Genomic DNA, 15,799 nt, shown 5'->3' with positions numbered 1-15,799 from the left:
AGATCTGTTTCCAGCACTTGCTAAAGGCATGGACTTGGACAATGACCCTTTCTGAGTGTCAGTTTCCTCATCTGTAAAGTAGAGGACCTAACACCTATGCCATAGGATGACTGAGAGGATGATACGAGTTGCCATCTGTATAATAAATATCTAGCACATTGACAGCCCTAAAGTAGGTATAAACAGATGTTACTCTCAATTCTCCTCACTTCCATTTTGCAAGAGAAAAAAAAAAATTGAAGACGCGTATTCTTGAAATTTAACATAGGTGTACAGCTCAATGAATTTCACCAGATGTACACATCCATGTACCAGAAACCAGACCAAGAAATAGAAAGTTTGCACCTAGCCCTCAAGAGGTCCCCTTCTACCCCTTCCCACTTACCATATCCCTTTGAGGATGACCACCGTGCTGATTTCCAACACTGTGGATTAGCTAGCTGTACTTCTTGTGACATCTATATAAATGAATTCAGTATGTTCTCTGTCACATCTTTTTTTTTTTTTTTGTCACTTGCCATTTTATTTGTGAGATTAATCTGCGTTGCAACCTGGTTATCACTCACTCATTCTCACTTCTATACACTCCATACACAGTGTGTGGATAGATGCAATGTATTTATTCATTTCATTGTTCATGAACATTTGGGTTGTTTCCAGTATTTAGCTTTTACTAAAATGCTGCTCTGAGTGTTCCTTGTGTGTCATTTGGTACACGTGTGTATGCTTTTCTGTTGGTTCTAAACTTAAGAGTAGAATTGCGGGCTATTAAGGTAGGTGTATGTTCTGTATTAGTACTGTTTCAATACTACCAAACTGTATTCCAGAAGGTTTGCTCCAATTTACACTCCTCTCTAGCGTTTGAGAGTTCTGAGTGTTCACATCCTCACCAGTACTTGATATTGTCTGTCTTTTCTTTTTATTTTAGCCATGCTGTTAAAAAACAAAACAAACAAACAAACAAACAAAAAACAGTGATTTTTCACTGTGGTTTTAACTCACAAAGCCCTGATCACCAAAAAAACTAGAGCGCCTCTTCATATGTTTTTGTTTACTTGGAGATCTCTTGAGAAAGGCCAGTTCAAGTCTTCTGGCCCATTTTTCTACAGGATTTTTTGCCCTTTTCTTATATTGTGGATATGAGTCCTTTGATAGATATATTTTGCTAATGTCTTTCCATACTCTGTAAACTTGTCTTTTTGCTCTTAATTATGTTTTTTGATTAATTGAAGTTGTTAATTTTAGTGTAGTTCAATGAGTCAAATTTTCCCTTATGGTTGGGCTCGTTACATCCTGTTGAAAGAAACTGTATATACCCTGGGTCATGAAGACATCCTTCTATTATGTTCCAAAAATTGTTGAAAAAGTTATTGAAAACGTCACCCTTTCCTCACAACATTGCAAAGTCATCTTTATCATAAACGAGGCGACTGAATGTGTTTGGGTCTGTTTCTAGACTCTACTACATTTGACTGTCGTCTTTGTGGGCATTTCACCTATGTAGCACTATCTTAATTACTATAGGTTGAGTATCTCTAATCTGAAAATCCAAAATCCAAAACTGTTTAAGTGCCAGCACGATGCTCAAAGGAAATGCTCATTGGCGCATTTGAGATTTCAGATTTTTGTATTAGAGATGCTGAACCAGTATGTTTAATCAAACATCACCAAATTAAAAAAAAAAAAGAAAAGAAAAGAAATCCAAAACACTTCTGATTCCAAGCATTTCAGACAAGGGCTACTCAACATAAATAGTTTTATGTACATCTTGAAGATGCCTTTTTAAAACTAATGCTAATATCTTTATAGCCCAAGAATTTTTAAAATGTGTGCCCCCTTCCTTGACTTAAGGTAGATTGTACTGGTACCAAGCCATCTGTCTAGTTAGCTGAGTGGGAAGAGAGGAAGAAGTAATGAGAAAGTAAGAAACTGTGTCATGAAAGTTTCTTCTTTAGACTAAGTGAGGTTAGGGTAGATGTCCACGTGCCATTCATGACAGGAAGAACCCAAAGATGCAAGAAAGTTCAAGGATCAGTGGAAAGAGCTTGAGCCTAAGAGTCAGAATTTCTGAACTCTGGACTCAACCATGCATTAGCTGTGGATACTCACCATGTAATCTTGAGCATCCTAGTCCCTCTTTCTGGCCCTCTTTTCCTTCTGTAAAAAAGAAGGGCTTGAACTACATCACCTCCAAGGGCCCCTCTGTCTCTTAGAGACTAACTGTGACTCTTAGTCAAATAAATAAAAATAAAAACCAATTGGTTTAGGAAATGACCTTCTAGTACTATAAAGATACTTTATATTAGAAGCAATAGAACACTTCCCTATTGTTATTCATCCCCAATGCAATCTTTATCAGAAAGTGTGGCTTCTGCTGGGCTGAATGTCTCCCTTGTATTCAGGATGGTGTTGTTAATGCCTTCCTCTGAGCTGGGATGTGTAGTTTTGGTACCAAACAGACATGGGTTCAAATCCTGCTTCTGGAACTTACTTGCTGTGTAACTCTGGGAAAATTGTTCTACCTCTTTCAATTTCAGTTTTGTCCTAGGTAAAATTAGTCTAATATTATTTACCTTCCTTGTATATTTTTTCCAGCCCGCAATATCTCCATGAGGACAACTTACTGTGGATGACCTCCATGGTATTGCTGCAGTATTGAACCTCGTGGTCAGGCATCTCCTCTCACCTGTACAGTTGCTTTACTATTTCTCATCCCACCTGCTATGAGCCAGCCAATAAAGGTATCAGTAAATTAATAATTCATCTAGAGTCAATCCAAAGTAGCACACACCTGCTTAGAAACTACCTGGGCTTATTTTCAGTAGCAGTTCCCAGACTCTTTGATCCTGGGGAATGTATTTATGAGTGTTTCTAAGGTCAGGGTAGGAGCATGCCTGTGCCCAGGGCTGTTGGGGATCAAGTGTGGCTGTGATGGCACATGGCAGACATTCAATAATGATCTCTCCTGGTGTTTCTATTATTCTTATTACACCTTCTGTTCTGAAGAAGGTGGCAGCATACCTCTTTCCATGGTTAGAATAACAACAGGCTTCCAGCCCCCAAGCCAACTCAGCTTTTGATTTAAACAAAAATACTGCAGGTTATTCCTTTGGTAGAAGGTGGAGAAAAAGAAGAACAGACAGATTTCCAGGGAAGATGTCTTCTTTCCATTCACCTGATGGCTCTAGGGAGCCCTTCCTTCCCCCATGGAAGACCGGGCTCTCCTCCAGGCCAGGCTCTCCACGACCAGTCCCTTGTGGGAAGAGCAGGCCTCTGGCCACCAGCCTTTTGGCCTCCACTAGGTCAAAGAAAGGGCCATTTTGTCTTTCCCACTCAATCACTGTGCCCTACAGAGGTGACGGTCCACCACTCCGTTATGTCTCTGAAGAGTTGCTCCACAAACCCAGGCCAGCTGCAGCATGGGCCCTCTCCCGTGTTTCCAATGGGTCTTCGTCTTTCCTGATTCTCCCCTCCTGTGTGACTGGAGGAGAGCAGGCTGGGCACACAGGCCCTCAGCGGGACGTAATAGCAGATGTTTGCAGTGCATACGGTTCCCGGCACATTCGTTTGATCTGTGTCCAGGTTCTCTTAGACATTTGCTTCTAAGCCGACAGCTGAACATAAAAGCAGTCCCAAGTGGCTGTTTTCAGGTCTTCAACACTGGTTAGCCGCAGTTGGGAAATCTTCTCCTTCCCCGTGCCCCTGAGTGAATTACCACGTTATCGAGTCAGAGCTTCGGGGTGGCCAAGCCAGAGCTCGGCCGCTCCTCCTCTGATCATCCATCACCCGCCGAGTGGGTTATTAAGACATTCTCTGCCTGGGAGTGTGCATCAATCTGCGGCTCAACCATCCTCCCAAGGGAGCAGGCTGGAGGGGCTCCTGGAATTCCCATCCCCCAGATGTCTGAATGTCTGAGTCACACACCCCGCACCACTTCCTCAGTCCACCAAGGGGTACTGTGTCTAATCACCAGTCCATCTTCATCCCCCATATACCTGCTCCCCACCATTGCCCCCTGCACCCATCCCAGCCATTCAAGTAACAATTTCTTCCAACACTAGCCCTCCTGAGCACGCACTCATAGGACAGTGCCCCCCCACCCCCCCGCCCCACCTTCTCCTTGTCCCTCTGCAACCAGGTCATCCCTACTGCCCTCAGCCTCTGGGCAGAGGAGAGGATTAGATTGCACATGAATAAGCAATATTCACTTGGCGCTGACAGCCTAGAGTAAATCCCTTGAGCTGTTGTACAGGAGCAGTGCAATATTTCCCATCTCCTCTTCCCTCCATCGCCTCTCCCCGTCTCCTATTTCATTTAAGGGCCTTTTTTTTTTTTTTTTACTGGGACGTACTTACAGGTGGGTGACTATATTAGAACAACACCATCAAAACACAGTGTTCACAGCAGACGAACAGATCCCTGGGAAGTCCCCTGATTAACAAAGAAGAAAGATACTCAGAGAGTGTGTTTCCCATTTCGCCTTCCCATCTACTGGGGGGAGGAAAGAGGTCTTTTGCTTCCCACACAAGCTCCAGGCCCTGCTGGGTCACCAAGCCCGCCTGTGGAAGGAAAACTCTCCCCGGAGCTTCGAAGAGCCTGCCTTTCAGAAAGATCTGGAGAGGTGAGGTACCCCTCAAGAAGGAAAGGTGACCACCACTTTTACCTAGCTCACGGTGGATACTCAGACACGCTGTGCAAGACACTCCCACCCCACTGCCTAGCAGCTGTGTTCGCTTAGGTGAGGCACTTCATCACGCCCCTGCCTTGCTTTCCTTACCTGCTCAATGGGAAGTAATGCCCTTGAGTAAGATGCTGGTCACAAATGTTTAGAACCGTGTCTGACACATGCAGTGAATACACGTGAACTGTTTTTGCTGTCCTTTCATCTGCCACCTCCACTCCCCACATCAGGCCAAATTCCAACAGTTACGTCAGGAACAGCAAACAGGGACGTTTAAGAGAGAAAATGTATTTTGTTGTCTTTGACAAAGAATTGCCCCCGACCTCTCTCAATGGTTCTTCCTCAGACCTGGAAAATGCCCATTAAACTTATTTGTCTCTAGCGCATGACAAGTGATCCATCAAGAGAAGAAGGGGGCGTGAAAGAAAGGGGAAAATGAAAAGAGGAAAGAGGGGAGGAGGGGGCGAGAAGAGAGAGGAGGAAAAGTCAGGAAGGAGAGAAAAAAATGAGGCGAAACCACAGAAGAGATTACCACAAAATCAGCTTGTTCCAAACAAAACTGATCCTATATCTCCTCACCCCCCACCCCGCCCCGCCCAGCCCCAGCATGCTTGCCTGTGACTTCCCTGTTTCTATCAGTGGTATTACCATTTTCCGTTGTCTGAGGCTTAAAACCTCAGGGTCATCTTCACCTCTTCCCCATTTCTTGTTCCCCTTATTCATTCACTGACTCATCAGAGTAACTCTTCATAATGTTTCTCAGGTTTTTTTGTTTTTGTTTTCATTTTCTGGCCACCCTCACTGTCGTTCAGGGCCTCATCATCTCCCCTCCCCATGAATTTGGTCTTCCTGCTTCTAATCTGTGTCCCTACCACCCACTTTGCTCAATGCATCCAGACGAATCTTCCTAAAGCGCCATTCTCATCACACGGTTTTCCGTTTCGAAAATCGACAGTGAAAACCACTGTGTGTGTGCGGCCATGAGCCCCTCACACCATCCCAGCCTCATTCTCCGCCTCTCCTCTGCACGGACCCTCTCCTCCAGTCTGACTTCTCTCTGTTCAGGACACAGGAAGTACATTTCCATCATGATGAATTTTGGGTAGATGCTCAACCTGCACTGTCTGACACAGTAGCCACAAGCCACAGGCGGCCACTGACCACTTGAACTGTGCCTAGTGCTACTGAGGAAGTGAAATTTTAATTTTATTTAATTTAAATTAAAAATAGAAAGTAGTGTAAACTATTTTTGCATTCAACACAGCTTTATTGTTTTGATAGAACCACATTTCACTTTAACCATCACATCCCATAAAATGTTATTGCTATGCTATATAGTACGTGTGTTGGGGAACATATGTCATTTCTAGTATTAAAAACACATCACTGGCAATATTAGTATCAATGAGTTGATTCCGTTTGAATGATTTTTTTCTATGCAGTGAAGTACCATTGTAATGTGATTATTTATGTAGACAGCATGTGTTACAGGGATACCTATTTCTTTTAATTTTTTAATGTGCACACTAGACTATGTAAAATATAAATGAGCCTGCATTGTAGTGCTAGTGGATCACTCTATTGCCTTGGGTGATGGGACACTGAGACTTATTAGCAAGGGAGGCAGACTAGAGCTGCTTCTGGCAATGTCCAGATTGAGATGGTTCTGCCAGGGGCACCTAGAAACCAACAGTTTGAGGCACCCTGTGGACTTTTAGCACATTGCAGAAGGCCGCAGATCATGGTGGGCAGGAGGCTTGGCTTGGGAATCCAGTTAAGGCCGAATTGGCATCCAGCTCTGTCAATCTGACGAGTGATTCTGGGCCTCAGTTTTCCTGCCTGCTAAACTGAGAATAAGTTCAGAAGGTTGTTGGGAGGATTGCATAAGATAATGCTCTTAGCATGGTATTTGCAGATAATGAGTGCTCAGTAATCATTAGCTATCAGTCTATTGGATTTAATGTAATAGAGGCAGGAGGAGTATAAAATTACTTCTGGAGGTTCATTGTTTTCACTTTTCTCTGATTTGCAGTCACATGATGGCTGCAGAGGATGACCTTCTGACTCACAGAGATGAGGTCCATTGCAGCACTAAAATCAGCTCATAGGGAAGTATTTTTTTACCCACAGACTCAGCATGAAATGTGTTCTCGAATGTCCGTCGACTAACCACAATGACCTGCCCTTGCAAATCTCCTGTGATCAACTCTGAGCTCCACCTCCAGCCTCTCTGGGATGGGGTTTGGGGGTGGGCTCCATTTCTATGCAGCTACTGGGTAGTTCAAACTGAATGTTTGGTACCCCCAAAATTTATATGCTGAAACTCTAACCCCCAGTATGGTGGTATTAGGAGGTGGGGCCTTTGGGGGGTGATTAGGTCATGAGGCCAGTGCCCAAATTAGTGCCCTTCTAAAAGAGGCCCTGGAGAGCTCACTCCGCCTGTCCACTATGTGAGCACACAGAGAGAAGGCAGCTGTCTATGAACCCGGAAGCAGCCCTCCTCAGACACTGAATCTGCCAGCACCTTGATCTTGGATGTCCCAGCTGCCAGAACTATAAAAAAACAAATTTCTGTTGTTTAAAAGCTACCCAGTCTATGTTTTTGTTACAGCAACCTGAATAGATTAAGACATTGGATTTGCCAAAAAAGTAATACTCAGGATGCCTGGCCCTCCTCCCAAAAACTCACCTCCAGGTTCTCTCAGGGTTTACTGAGCTCCCAAGCTACAAATCACCAGGACTGTCGTACAGGAAACTCTCCAGAGAAGCTCCAAAAGAAAGCCTCTCCCCTTATTTCCACCTTGCTCTCTACCAAACTTAGAGGGTGAGCTGATCCCTGGCACTACCCAGCCAGACCATCTCATGACTTAGAAGTATCCCCTAAGGTCCTGCCAGGCAGGAGGAAAGGAAGTGGCTTTATAGCTTGAGTCACTGGAGCACAAGTCCTCTCCCAGCACTTCTGCGTGAAGGAAAGGACAATGCGTTCAGACAACACTGGAAGAAACAAGAAAGCAGAAACCAACTCCAAGTTCTCTGCAGCGTCCTGGATCCAGAGCCAAAGAGAGAGCCAGGGAGCCATGGATTTAGGACCTAGAGATGCAGCAGAGTATCTCAAAGGGCAAGAGGGCAAAGCATTGCGGCATCGTGGCAAATGAACTCACACAGGAGCGCATGCTCTCATTAAAGTTACTGGTTGGCCTGTTAGGGTTCCCTCCTATCTGTTTCTAATGTGACTCTGTGAGTGAATTAAGGACTCTGGAAAAGATTGCTGGAGGCCAGTAAATACCTCCATTTCCCAAGCCAAGTGTTACAAGGAGTTGTTAAGGGGTCTTAGAGGAAAGCAATATCAGGACAACTTTTAGTGACAAGTAACTTTTACTCCTTTATTTTTTGAGACAGAGTCTCACTCTGTCACCCAGGCTGGAGTACCCTGGCATAGTCACAGCTCACCACAGCCTGGACCTCTCAGGTTCAAGCAATCCACCTGCCCCAGCCTGCTGAGTAGCTGGGATTACAGGTGTGCATTACCACACCTGGCTTATGCTTTTTTAATGAAAGGAAGAAAAGAAGGAATTCATTTATTTATGTATTTATTTATTTTAATTGTTTTCTGTAATAGAGACAAGGTCTTGCTATGTTGCTTCTGTTGGTCTTGAACTCTTGGACTCAGCAGTTCTCCCACCTCAGCCTCCCAAAGTGCTAGGATTACAGGTATAAGCCACTGCACCTGGCCAAGAAGGAATTTATTAAGAGGATCCTGAATATTTCCTACAAACAGAACTAAAGTTGAATAACCACAGTGGGAAACATAAAAATTCTGCAACAGACCAGCTTCTTCTATATAGCAGACCTACTTCACATAGCAGAGATTACTAGTAGCCTAGTCCAACATGCATAGTCCTTTTCTCCTTAGTGACAGGATCCATTTTATTCAGGGAAGTGAGCAATGATTTTCAGCTATAAGGCTACATTTCCCAGCTTTCTTTGCAGTTAGGCATAGCCATGTGATTAGGTTCTAACCAATGAGATGTAAGCAGAGAGTTAGGCCTTCTCAAAAGGAGGGGCATGCACATTTTCTTCCTTTTGTGCTTTCAACAGCTTGGAATGCATATAGATCATTGAAGTTCTTGCATCTTTATTAAAACATGAGCTGGCTGGAGCTAGAAATATGCACTGAGGATAGAGAGGGAGAAAGTTAGGATCCTGACTCATGGAGCTCTCTGCCTGGCCCTGCAAGGTGTATCTCTAGACGTTTACATAAGAGCAACATCCATGTCTATTGTGTTCAACCCACTGCTTTCTGTTTAGTTTTGTTTTCTTGTGGTGTGATTGAGCAGGGCAGAGAGCAATACAGTGCTACTGAATATAGTAAAATTCAATCTTAAGTCATGGACTATAATTAGGATATTTCATAGTTTCTTATTCTATAGCATTTTTAACTAAAAAGGAATCTGACTGACTTCCTCAGTTCTTGTTTTTAAAATTCCGGAAAAGTTCTTAGACTGGCCTAGCTCAGATGCTGTATCTATCCCTGGACCAAACAGCTGTGGTCCTGGAAGCATGTCCCACGAAAGGCCAGGAAGAGGGGAGACAGGATGTTTCCAATGCTAACCACCGCATGCAGAGGGAGGAGTAACAGATCCTAGATGCAAAGAGATGAGTAGACAATGCCTGTATGTCTACTATAAGAAGGAGTAGGGGCAAATTACCTTAATTTTCCCATTCCTGCGTATGTCATTGTCATCAATAATGACATTTCGTATTTGTATAACGGTTTTCAATTGTTTAGCAAATTACAATATAAAATCAATTTTTACAGTTATGACCTCCTTGGATCTTCACAAGAAGCCTATAGGGTAGTTATGGATCATCCCCATTTTGCAGAAGCAAAACTGAGACCGAGAGAGTGTAAGTAATTCATTCAGGGTCTTTGTTGGGGAGTATCGGAGCTGGATCTCAATTCAGGGTACAATTTATACCACTCCAACTAACATATTAATTCAGCAGTTATTGAGCTTTCCTTCGATAGAAAGGACTGGATTAAAGACAATCTATCTCCTCTGCCATCCATCTCCACCCCCTATAAAAGATAGCTCTGCCATCACGATACTTAGAATTGAATTGGGCAGAGGGACAAAACATACTTACTGTATTACTTCGTTTTCACACTGCTGATAAAGACATACCCAAGACTGGGTAATTTACAAAAGAAAAAGTTTTAATTGTACTTACAGTTCCACGTGGCTGGGGAAGCTTCACAATCATGACAGAAGATAAGGAAGAACAAGTCACATCTTACATGGATGGCAGCAGGCAAAGAGAGAGCGAGCTTGTGCAGGGGAACTCCTCTTTTTAAAACCAGCAGATCTCGTGAGACTTATTCACTATCACGAGAGCAGCATGGGAAATACTTGCCGCCCTGATTCAGTTACCTTCCACCAGGTCCCTCCCACAACACATGGGAATTCAAGATGAGATTTGGGTGGGGACACAGCCAAACCATATCACATACAGTGGAACTATTTAAAAGTATTAGGCAGGAAAGTAACTATAAATTAAATAACGTCTCTAGGAGGAATGGATGCCTAAGCACTGCCTGTGTGTGAAGTCAGAACTGGTCAGAGCCAGGCTGCAGACGCTCTGGGAAAGTCGGCCATGATTCTGATGTTAGCCCAGAAAATCTTTGAACCTGGCAGCAAAGCTGTGAGAGCAACAATTTCTTTATTGGGAATTTTTAAAAAGCTTTTGATATACTCGAAACACATTAGTATGACTTATTTTCTCAGCTCTGGTAAATATTTAATTATCAAAAATAATGGTGTCTTTTTTCTATTTTTTACCTTTTTGAATCTGAATCACAGCTAGAATTTTATTAAGGCTCTCTTGGCAGTGAATGGCATCTTAGTGTGGCTTTTTCTTTGTGTGTGTGTGTGAGTTGGAGTCTTGCTCTGTCACCCAGGCTGGAGTGTAATGGCGCGATCTTGGCTCACTGCAACCTCTGACTTCCGGGTTCAAGCAATTCTCCTGCCTCAGCCTCCTGAGTAGCTGGGACTACAGGCACCCGCAGTGTGGCATCTTTTAACTGGCATCCCTATAATTAGAAGGAATTGTCTTTTTATACCACAAATTTGAACTGGCTAATTACTCAATGAGTATTTAGCTTCATACATAGGAAAACATTATGTGAAGAGAGGAAACTTTATTGAATAAGTATGCAACCTAGAAAACTTCCTAGGAGCCAATTGTGGCCTGTCTACATGAGATTTTCTCCATGGCCCCTTACCCCAGCTGTCATTTCCCACCTCTGCCATCTCAGACACACACACACACACACACACACAAACACACAGATGCACATACACACACACAACACATTCTGACATTTCTGGGGATAGTGGGCAAGGTCCTCAGTTATCATTCTTTGGGTCTTTATATTTTTGTTTCTTATGAAACATTTCAAATATTCAAAAATCTTTAAGAATAATATGATACTCTGTGTCTACCTCCTATAGCATAAATAAAACATCACCAATAAAGTTAAATGACCATGCACTACATCCCCTTTCTCCAAACCATATCCCTTACCCCCATTCCCACTCTCTTGAATTTAACCACCTTGAATGGGTATTTATATTGCCGTGTATTATTCATAAATGGTATATCATATGGTTTTGCATCATTTACAACTTTTATAAGTGGCATCATGGTGTATATATTCTTCCGCCACTTGTTTTTTAGCTCCACATTGACTTTGTAGGATTCATCCGTGTTGATATGCATAGCTCAACTGTATTCATTTTTATTACTATAAAGACTTCCATTGAGTGAGGCTGGGCACGGTGGCTCACGCCTGTAATCCCAGCACTTTGGGAGGTCGAGGCGGGTGGATCACTTCAGGTCAGGAACTCAAGACCAGCCTGGTCAACATGGTGAAACCCCATCTCTACTAAAAATACAAAAATTAGTCAGGCGTATTGGCACATGCCTGTAGTCCCAGCTACTCTGTAGCTGAGGCAGGAGAATTGTTGGAACATGGGAGGCAAAGGTTGCAGTGAGCTGAGATTGTGCCACTGCACTCCAGCTTGGGTGACAGAACGAGACTCTGTCTCAAAAAATAAATACATAAATAAATAAATAAATAAGAATTTCATTGAATGAATATGCCCCAACTTATTTATTTTTTATCCACTCTCCTGATAATGAAAATTTAGGTTGCTTCCTTTCATCTTTTTGTTTTTCTCTCTTTTTTTTTTTTTTTTTCGGTTATCACAAACAACATGGCCATGATGCCTTTGGTGTGTGTCTCTTATGCATTTATATGAGAGCTCTTCTATGCCTAAGAGCAATGTCTAAGAGTGGAGTTGCTGGTTTGCAGAAAAATGTATCTTCAACTTTATGGAATGTTGCCAAACTCTTGCTACTCAGTGAAGAATAGATAACCCAGGAAAAGTTGATCTTTGACCAAATCAGCATTCCTTTTCAACGCTCTCCCGTGGCTCTGGGGACTTTCAGGAGCCTCCTTGGTGTTCCCAAGGGATGCTGGGCTCAGTGAGACACCAGTAAGGGCCCAAAGCCACAGCCTCAGTGAGCAGGCCAAACAACCTGCCTTTTTCATTTTCCTGTTGATCTCCAGCACCTCTTTCTCCTCCAAGCTCTCTGAGACTTGCAGCTGGCAGAGGAGCATGATGAGCAATGCTGCTCAATGCCCACCTTCACTATGCAAGTAGCCCTGCACAGGGTAAACCCTTAAGACTGATCAGCTCTTTCCTTAGGACAGTAGAACCAGTCTATTCTTGCCCTGGGGCTGCTCTTGCATTTTTTGAGGCCTCATGTTCCCTTCTTAGTCCCCGGGAATCCAAGGGTTCAAGGCCTGGACCCTCCCAAAGTGCTGGGATTACAGCCTGACCTCCTCCTAGGTTGGGCACTGGAGTCAAGCCTTCTCTGGTTTGCTCTTTCTGTCTCTAAGAAGCCCAGGAGACCCATGAGCTCCAACCCACGGCAGGCCTAGGAAAGTGAGTACAACAGCTAGCTAGCCCTAAGGACTATCTTCCTGTGGGCACTGGCCCATTCAGCATATCCTGCAGATGTACTGAAGGCCCAGGACTTGAACCCTTGGATTCCCGGGGACTAAGAAGGGAACATGAGCCTCAAAAAATGCAATAGCAGCCCCAGGGCAAGAATAGATTGGTTCTACCGTCCTAAGGAAAGAGCTGATCCGTCTTAAGGGTTTACCCTGTGCAGGGCTACTTGCATTGTAATAGGAGAGTCTCAGAGAGTGCAGACCCTTCCAGACCAAAGGAACAAATGAATCTCTTATGAAAGATTATCAAGCCCTGTGGAAGAGGGGAATCGGGAATGATTTAGCAGGCAGAGGTCAGCCTGGCTTCCCAGGAATCCTCTTCTATAAGAAGCTGCTGGGTCAGCTCATCATTAAGCTCTGCCATGCAGGGAAAGAGGGCTGTTGTGCCTGAGAGCACACCTCTGGGCTTAGGAAGTGCAGACTGGGCAGGGCACTGAGGAGGCCATATGGCAGCATCCCCACCAGCCCCAGCGAAGCATCCCCTTAACCCCAGGCCTGGCCAGCCCTCTAGCACACTGCCAGATCCAAGTCCACTAGAGAACTCGATTGGGCTCAGGCTGCCACCCCCACGCACTCAGGTATTGGGGGAACTGAGTGCCAACCCTGGAGAAGCCTGCCCCTCTACAACCCCAGGCCAGGATGGAAACACCCAGGGTCGACCACAGCCTGATCCCGGGGGTCTGCCCACATAAGGCCTCCAGCTAGTGTGGTCTCCCTAGGTTTACCCTCCCATCCAACCCATCACTGCCACCACATTAACACCCAGGCACTTGCTGGTACAGCTGGTGGGTGAACTCTATCACTGCATGTGGTGGCCTCACCCATAGCTGCCTCTTGGTAAACTTGGCGTGGCTGAGGCACAGCTCTTAGTCACTGAGGACTTACTTCTACCCAAAGTTTCCTTCGCCCACCCCAGTCCTCCCCATCCATTGGAGCCAGGAATTCCCTCTCTGAAGGGCCAACTGAGATTCAAAGGAGAAGTCAGTTCCCAAGCCACCTAGCCAATAGTGGGGTTGGAACTTGCCATCAGAGCCTCAGCCACAGAGAAAGAAAGCTGCCAAGAAGCTGGAAGCTGGACCCCAGGGGGCAACGGAGCCTTGTAGCTGCCCCTGGCTGTGTGGCGCCCCCAACACCCACGCAGCCCTGCAACAATGCCTGAACTAATTCCATCCCATTCTCCTTTAAAAAAGAAAACCCTGGAAATAATTACTTCAGTCAGACATTATTTACTTAAGTAATTCTTTACTCAAACGTCTTTAGGCTTTATTTTACTAATACTACATAATTACGTAATTGTGTAATTAGGAAGAAATTAAATGACAAATGTTTGCTGAGAACAAATTGAAAAAAATAGATCCTTTATTTCCCTGAGTGTTCTCAGTTCAGTACATGACATCTTCTTCCCCCTCCTCCCGTTCTTCCCTCTGGTCTCCCCACCCTCCGAGGTCTCCCCACAGAGGGGATCTAGAAGGCAGACTCCCTGGACAAATAACAGCAGGTGTGGCATCTTGAGCCTGATGTAGATCTGAAATGTCTGTCAACTAACCTGTGTGTCTCTCTACACAGCCTGACCTCTGTGGCACTGGAGTCAAGCCTTCTCTGGTTTGCTCTTTCTGTCTCTCAGCCCGGGAGACCCATGAGCTCCAACCCACGGCAGGCCTAGGAAAGTGAGTACAGCAGCTAGCTAGCCCTAAGGACTATCTTCCCGTGGGCACTGGCCCATTCAGCATATCCCGCAGACATGCTTTCAGAGGCTGCCAGGTCCTCAGACTGAAAGAGAAGAATGAGGCGTCCACCAGGTTGAAAGGGAGGTCAGTGTGGATCTGCTTCACCGACTTCACAGGAATCCATAGCGTCTGCCCCAAAAATCTACCCAAGAAGGAGGCATGGCATGCACCCCAGGACTAAGCTGCCGGTGGAGGGGAATCCGTTCACATAGACCACCACGCCTCCATCCCTCCTTCCTTTCTCCAGCCTCAGCAGCTGTGGAAGCCGGTGGAGCTTCCTGCGGGTAAAAAATTCAATCAATCAACCACCCACCCAACACCCGTGGAGCATGTCTTTTGTTCAAGTTCTGAGGGGGGACACAAAAGAGCAGGCAGGCCACAGCTATGCTCATTAATACGTCAGCTGCTTGGAACTTGGCATGTAGAGCTGTGTTATTCACAGCAGAAAGTTTCCTAGGCCAGCCTGCCAAAAAAAAAAAAAAAAAAAATCACTACTAAATGTCCCCAGCATTCAGTGCCAGGAAGGAAGAGCACTCTTGGGTACTCAAGATTGCTGAAGCTCACGTCCTATCTCCAACACTTGCAGGCTGTGGACCTGGATGAGGGACTCCATCTTGCTATGCCTCCATTTTCTCATCGGTAAAATGAGAACCATGAACACGCTACCAGATTCTTGTGAGGATTAAATGAATCTGTGCAGTGAGACACTCAGAAGAGCACCAAGTGTTCAATAAACAGCAATGATGGTCTTCAACGTGTCACTTCAGAAGCCAAGCCATGCAGAATAGAAGGGTGCTGTGGAGGCCAGTGCTGGAGGCTCCTCCCCACCTTCAGCAGCCCCAGCTGATTGTGACTTCAGAGCTCAGGGCAGGGCTGGCAGAGGAAGAGTCTGGGAAAGACAAGAAAAGCAAAGGGACACCGTGCCCAGGGGAAGGGGCATGGAGCCCTGGGAGAGGGACTTCCTGAGACTGAACTGCCCAAACAAACTTCTACTAGGGGCTTTTCACTTCGGGGTTCAATGGTAGAAAAGAATACAGTGTCCCCAGTCTGACAAACTTGAAAATACTTTCTGACAAGGGAACAATTATACACTGTGGGTGGGGATGCAAATTAGCTCAGCCCCTGTGGTAAGCAGTTTAGAGGTCTCTCAAAGAACTAAAAATAGGATTACCGTTTCACTCAGCAATCGAACTGGGTATTTACCCAAAGGAATAGAACTTCCTGGGTCTATATCCAAAGGAATAGAAATTACTGGGTATATACCCAAGTAAATAGAAATCATTCCGCCAAAAAGACACCTGCACTTGTATA

The sequence above is a fragment of the Macaca fascicularis genome, chromosome 14 (genome assembly GCF_037993035.2).
Source record: "Macaca fascicularis isolate 582-1 chromosome 14, T2T-MFA8v1.1".
Lineage (NCBI taxonomy): Eukaryota > Metazoa > Chordata > Mammalia > Primates > Cercopithecidae > Macaca > Macaca fascicularis.
The sequence above is the reverse complement of the archived record's forward strand: the minus strand, read 5'-3'. Positions refer to the sequence as shown.